This window comes from Hyla sarda, chromosome 2 (genome assembly GCF_029499605.1).
Source record: "Hyla sarda isolate aHylSar1 chromosome 2, aHylSar1.hap1, whole genome shotgun sequence".
Classification (NCBI taxonomy): domain Eukaryota; kingdom Metazoa; phylum Chordata; class Amphibia; order Anura; family Hylidae; genus Hyla; species Hyla sarda.
This window is the reverse complement of record NC_079190.1, coordinates 178,194,839-178,201,563: the sequence shown is the minus strand read 5'-3', so window position 1 is coordinate 178,201,563 and position 6,725 is coordinate 178,194,839. Positions and strand designations below refer to the sequence as shown.

Sequence of the window (6,725 nt, the reverse complement as noted above, 5' to 3'; positions counted from 1 at the left end):
TTTTTATAGGGGTGTACCTGGATGCAAGCGTTACACTTGCCTCCTTCACTAAAAATACTGTACGTCAGTTTTCCCCAAACAGGGTGCCTCCAGCTGTTGCAAAACTCCCACAATGCCTGGACAGTCAGTGGCTGTCCGCAAGATTGGGAGATGTTATTTTGCAACAGCTAGAGGCTCCGTTTTTGAAAAACTGACGTACAAGACATCTTTAATTTTTATGGGGGGGGGGGGGGGGGCGTCAGTGTAAGTGTGTAGTGTTTTACTCTTTATTTTGTGTAGTGTAGTGTTTTTAGGGTACATTCACACAGGCGGAAGTTTACAGTGAGTTTCTCAAACTTGAAGCGGGAAACTTGACTTGCTGTAAACCCCCGCCTATGTGAATGGGGGGGGGGGGGGCAAAACTGCAACTCCCAGCATGCACTGACAGACCGTGCATGCTGGAAGTTGTAGCTATGCAACAGCTAGAGGCATATGGGTTGGAGTTGGGAAACATTGAATTTGTGTAACAGACTACAGCAGTGTTTCCGCACCACTGTCTGTTTCCTAACTCAGTGTTTCCCAACCCATGTGCCTCCAGCTGTTGCAAAACTACAACTCCCAGCATGCATGGTATGTCAGCGCATGCTGGGAGTTATAGTTTTGCAACAGCAGGAGGCACACAGGTTGGGAAACACTGAGTTAGGAAACAGACAATGTTTCCCAACCAGTGCGCCTCCAGTTGTTGAAAAACTTCAACTCCAAGCATGCCCAGACTGCCCGGGTATGCTGGGAGTTGCAGTTCTGCAACATCTGAAGGGCCAGATGTTGCCGAACTACAACTCCCAGCATGCCTGGACAATCTTGGCATGCTTTGAATTGACATCTGGAGTGCTACAGTTTGGACACCACTGTATAGTGGTATCCAAACAGTGCCCTTCCGACAGCTCCAATCATCCCTATTTTCCGGGCTATCGGGTCATCAGAGACCTGATAAGCCCGGAATCGCTGATCTGACTTTATTGGTGATTTGCAGCGATCGCTGATCAGGATCCCCCCAGGCATTTGCACAGGATGCCTGCTGAATGATTTCAGTAGGCATCCTGTTCCGATCCCCATCCGGCTAGCAGCAGGGATCAAAATTCCCATGGGTGTACAGGTACGCCCTTGGTCCTTAAGTACCAGGACGCAAGGGCGTATCCATACGCCTGTGGTCCCCAACAGGTTAAGGACGCAGGGCGTACCTGTATGTCCCGACGCCTTAAGTGACTTTGAAGCAAGCGCAGCTCCAGAGCAGTGAGTGTTTGGTTACCATCAGTAGCCACACACTCAATGCCAATCACGGCATCTAAAGTGAAAGTAAAAATCTTCGGTAGCTCAGAGGAGCTTACCAAACCCAGCGACGTCATTGCGGGGGATCGGTAAGCTAGAATGGCAGAGGAGGGTCCCCTTACCTGCCTACAACTCACTGATCAGTGGATAGCCGATCATACTGTATAAATACTGTATAAAGGATAGGGGATAAGATGTCTGATCGTGGGGGTCCTGCTCCTGGTCCTGTTGAGAATGCCGGGGTGGCATGCAGGAGATCATGGAGGCACAAGTGTTTTTAAGCAGGAGAATAAAAAAATATATGGAGGTCTATCAGAGAAAACATCACAAACTGTCAAAAGAAACCAGTCAACCTGGAGTATGCAGTGTTTGCATCAAAAAACACTACTGGCCCCAACAAATGTACTGACATTGAAGAAAAACGTCACAAGTTTTTTGTTTCAGGCACAAAAACAGGAAAAAATGCCACAAAAACATCTTGGGGGAGATTTAACAAAATCTGTCCAGAGGAAAAGTTGCTGAGTTGCCCACAGCAACCAATCAGATTGATTATTTCATTTTTCAGAGGCCTTTTCAGAAATGAAAGAAGCGATCTGATTGGTTGCTATAGGCAACTCAACAACATTTCCTCTGGACGTTTTGATAAATCTTCCCCATTGTTTTTGTCCAGAATATGCTGTGTCACACCAAAGAATTAAAAGCAACAAAAAATTGTCGCATAAAATGTAATGAAATAGTGTACCCGTCACCAAGTATTAGTATAATGTTTCAGATCCTAAGTTGTCAGTCCATAAGTGCTGGGAAGCATGCCCCTTACTTCCTGGCTGGGCACTTTGTCCGACTCTTTCACTTGTTAGAATGAGCGTCCGACTTCACTGGCTTATAACTCAGGACAGAGACCCGATGTGATCTTTTTTAGTTATAGTGTTATGGTATAGTGAGAAAAAGGAGGCCATGTTCATAGTGCTTTTATTGGCATGGTTTCTGGCATAGAAAATGCGCTGATTTCTATGTCAAAAGTTATAAATTATCAAACTGATAGGTGCAGGCAATCTGAATGCCCAATTGACTCAAGGCAGTAAAAGTTGTGTACCTGTAACTTGAGGTGCATAAAACACCAGCTTTTAGCACATTGTATTTTTCTGGCACTTTTTTTTAACTATCGTCAAATGCTAAGTTTTATGCACCTCAAGTTACATTTACACATGTCAAAAGGTAAGTAGTAATGTATATAGCCAGGTAGGTAGTAATGTTGGTTAGGTAGCCAGGTAGGTAATAATGTCGGTTAGGTAGCCAGGTAGGTAATAATGTCGGTTAGGTAGCCAGGTAGGTAGTAATGTCGGTTAGGTAGCCAGGTAGGTAGTAATGTCGATTAGGTAGCCAGGTAGGTAGTAATGTCGGTTAGGTAGCCAGGTAGGTAGTAATGTCGGTTAGGTAGCCAGGTAGGTAGTAATGTCGGTTAGGTAGCCAGGTAGGTAGTAATGTCGGTTAGGTAGCCAGGTAGGTAGTAATGTCGGCTAGGTAGCCAGGTAGGTAGTAATGTAGTAATGTCGGCTAGGTAGCCAGGTAGGTAGTAATGTCAGTTAGATAGTAATGTCGGTTAGGTAGCCAGGTAGGTAGTAATGTCGGTTAGGTAGCCAGGTAGGTAGTAATGTTGGTTAGGTAGCCAGGTAGGTAGTAATGTAGTAATGTCGGCTAGGTAGTAATGTCGGTTAGGTAGCCAGGTAGGTAGTAATGTCGGTTAGGTAGCCAGGTAGGTAGTAATGTCGGTTAGGTAGCCAGGTAGGTAGTAATGTCGGTTAGGTAGCCAGGTAGGTAGTAATGTCGGCTAGGTAGCCAGGTAGGTAGTAATGTCAGTTAGGTAGCCAGGTAGGTAGTAATGTCGGTTAGGTAGCCAGGTAGGTAGTAATGTCGGTTTGGTAGCCAGGTAGGTAGTAATGTCAGTTAGGTAGCCAGGTAGGTAGTAATGTTGGTTAGGTAGCCAGGTAGGTAGTAATGTGGTGACCACGAGTGTAACCCGCGACCGCCACTACGCTGGGGTTAGCTACTTGGTTCTTGGGGGGGGGTTATGAACCCAGGGTCGGATGGTATTAACCCCTAATGTCACGTGATGCCACTGTAGTCTTGGTATCTCCCGGGGTACTACAGGTCCGGGGAACTCCGTCTCCCCACAGGCTAGCAAGGAAAGAATTGACTCCACACTAGGTTGCAGTTTAACGGAGGCTTTATTAACTTGAAGATAGGTGGTACAATCTCCACAGCGCTCAACCAAAGTCTCCCAAAGGTTTAACAGACAGTCTCTAGGAGGACCACACAGCTTGCAGTGCCTGGACTTGATATTGCATATATGCTTGGCTCTTACGGCCGGACTAGGAATTTTAGGTCTGTGCTATATTTGGCTTGAGATTAAAGTCACTTACTGAAGTGTCGGTAGATTTGTGGCTTTTCACCGGAAGATAATGAATTGTCCTTTAGGAATTCTCTGATCAAGGCTGAAGTAAAGGCTTGATATTTCTCCACTCTGTACTCTGAGCTGAAATGAGTTGATGATTCTTCACTTTGAACTCAACTTCTCTCCTGAACTCTTGAACGCCTGCACACCACTCCACTTCTGAACTCTCCAGAACTCCTGACCCCTGAACTGAACTACACAGGAAATGCCACCCCTTATAAGGGAAGGCTAAACTAAAGCCCATTGGCCAGGCAGCTGTGGATCATAGAGTTGTCTGTATCCCCTTTAGGATTAACAATAAAGTTACATACAAGCAATAACATAATATAACACCTTACACAAAAGTTAAGTCTAGCCCTCAGTCCTCCACTCTCACATACTCTGACTGAGCATGAGGTTGCTAGGTAACATACTTAAAGCTACAGACACCTAATAACGGATTACTAAGTTATAACAGTGCAAATACACATTAGAAATGGTTGAGTCCCTGCAGGGGAGCCCCCAGGACACTGGAGGTCTCAATCTGACAGGGCCTTCAATACCTTGACACAATGTACCTGTACTGGGACACCACAGTAATGTCGGTTAGGTAGCCAGGTAGGTAGTAATGTTGCTTAGGTAGCCAGGTAGGTAGTAATGTTGGTTAGGTAGCCAGGTAGGTAGGAATGTTGGTTAGGTAGCCAGGTAGGTAGTAATGTTGGTTAGGTAGCCAGGTAGGTAGTAATGTTGGTTAGGTAGCCAGGTAGGTAATAATGTTGGTTAGGTAGCCAGGTAGGTAATAATGTTGGTTAGGTAGCCAGGTAGGTAGTAATGTTGGTTAGGTAGCCAGGTAGGTAGTAATGTTGGTTAGATAGCTAGGTAGGTAGGTAGTAATGTTGGCTATAGAGGCGGGACACAAAGAGAGCAAGTTAAAATTTATGTTGTTGGACCAGATATCCAGACCTAAAAGAGGAGGCAATCGTGTAGCATTATTAAAAAAGAGGAAACTCTGGTGGATTTTTTAATTGAATTCATTGAAGCCGCATGGTCTGAACGTGGATTTTAAAATAACCCACGACATATGTAATGCATAAATATCTAGCGTATAATTTCCGTATAAGAAAGAAAGAATATATATGTTTTTTTTATATATATATATATTTTTTTTTTATTGTGTGTTATCATGATTTTAATGGAACGTTGTTTTTTTGCCTTGTAGGATGGAGGACACGGGCTGCTCTCACCGTGTGAGACCGTGACAGCTACAAGACACTTTCTACATAAGAAAAGATCCAGGAGTAACGGCAACAACACAAGGTCGGCACTGTATGTTATACTTTTGGCAGTTTGGTCATTTCCCATGATAACTGATCTGTGCACCCTCGTTGCCCGGGACAACTGCCGTCCGGTGGAGGTCCGGGAGGACGAGGCGGGGTTAACAGGGCGGATCGCGGTTCCCGTAGTCACCCTGATTGGCCAGTGTGCTAGAAGCTCAATGGGAGTGCTATGACCCATCGCCCTACACTAAGATGGCCGCGAAGGGATCCAGAGCGCCTGAGCAGGCAGAAGCTTCCTCGCAGCCTAGCAACAGCAAACCGCGACCGACTATGATGCCACTTCCTGTTCCGGAATGCGTGCCACGGCGTTGCGTACCATAGGACATGTGTCTCTGTTTACATGCTGTCTCCCATGCCAACCCGGTGAGCGCCCGAGCCCCCGCCCAGGTAATCAAGCAACGTCGCACACACGTGGACACAGTTATGCACTTTTTATTGTATTTGACTATTTTTTTATATATTTATATGATCGCACCTTTGCATTCCGTTTGCGGAAGTCTTACTAGTGTTTACCCAGGCACTGATCACTTTACCACATGTATGAATTTATTTATTTTGTTTTATCATGTTTGTGATGTCACTAATTGATGGGCCCTGCGTGGCCATATATACTCTGCTGTTTGCACATTTCATTTCTCGATAATGGCTGGGTGAGCTAGCCGAAACTTCGCCACCATGTCTATGTGAATAAAGACTGCTTATTACACCTTATGGGAGTGCTGTCGCCTATTCATCTGCTAGTAATGTTGGTTAGATAGCAAGGTTGGTAGTAACGTTGGTTAGATAGCCAGGTTGGTAGTAACGGTGGTTAGGTAGCCAGGTAGGTAGTAATGTTGGTTAGGTAGCCAGGTAGGTAGTAATGTTGGTTAGGTAGCCAGGTAGGTAGTAACGTTGGTTAGGTAGCCAGGTAGGTAGTAACGTTGGTTAGGTAGCCAGGTAGGTAGTAATGTTGGTTAGGTAGCCAGGTAGGTAGTAATGTTGCTTAGGTAGCCAGGTAGGTAGTAATGTTGCTTAGGTAGCCAGGTGGGTAGTAATGTTGGTTAGGTAACCAGGTAGGTAGGTAACCACCCCCTCCCCCTCTTCTCGATCCCAGGATAAAGGGAAAAAAAACTTATGCTTACCTCAACATGTCCCTCGCAGCAATTTTACAGCCAGAACAGCTGTAAAATGACCTCAGTAGGCAGTGAAATTCTGTATCACCCTTCACATACAGACCATTAGAACCGATACCCTCATATACTATGAACGAACAAACACCTGATATAGAATGATACCTCATACTGCACATTCACCACACGAGGTGACTCTATATTTACACAGCCATTCCTTAGCTCTATATAATGAAAGCGGCCATGCTCCATGCCTCCCCTCACAAGCCGTCACGGCTTCAGTTTATTATAGCCGCTCCCGCCTCCTTACAAGCCACGCCTCCTTTCTGGACCAACAACAGGCCCCGCCTCTAGCCGGATGATTGACACCTGGCTTTGTGGAGCGGACAGTCCGGTAGGATAGATAGCAGTGCGGGCTGAGGTTATGGATCTGAACGTGGTCTCTGCGGTGTGGGAGCGGTAACGACGCGTTTCTCCGCAGGTAAAAGTTTCTTCTAGTATCAGAATGAACGGGGTAGCCGGCTAGAAAGTTGTGTAAGC

At 45.8% G+C, this 6,725-nt stretch overlaps 1 protein-coding gene across 4 annotated transcripts in view; it reads left to right on the top strand.

Moving 5' to 3' along the window:
* The first annotated feature begins 4,949 nt into the window (after positions 1 to 4,949).
* The window catches only part of GRTP1 (growth hormone regulated TBC protein 1), a 59,632-nt gene continuing 57,856 nt past the window's right edge, over positions 4,950 to 6,725 (top strand). For 2 of the 4 annotated variants that reach the window (XM_056555821.1, XM_056555819.1), the window contains exon 1: positions 4,950 to 5,056. The gene's annotated coding sequence lies outside the window, so the exon portion shown is untranslated. Of the gene's footprint in view, positions 5,057 to 6,225; positions 6,667 to 6,725 lie in introns of those variants that run through there. The other 2 variants (XM_056555820.1, XM_056555818.1) reach the window with 2 other exon arrangements.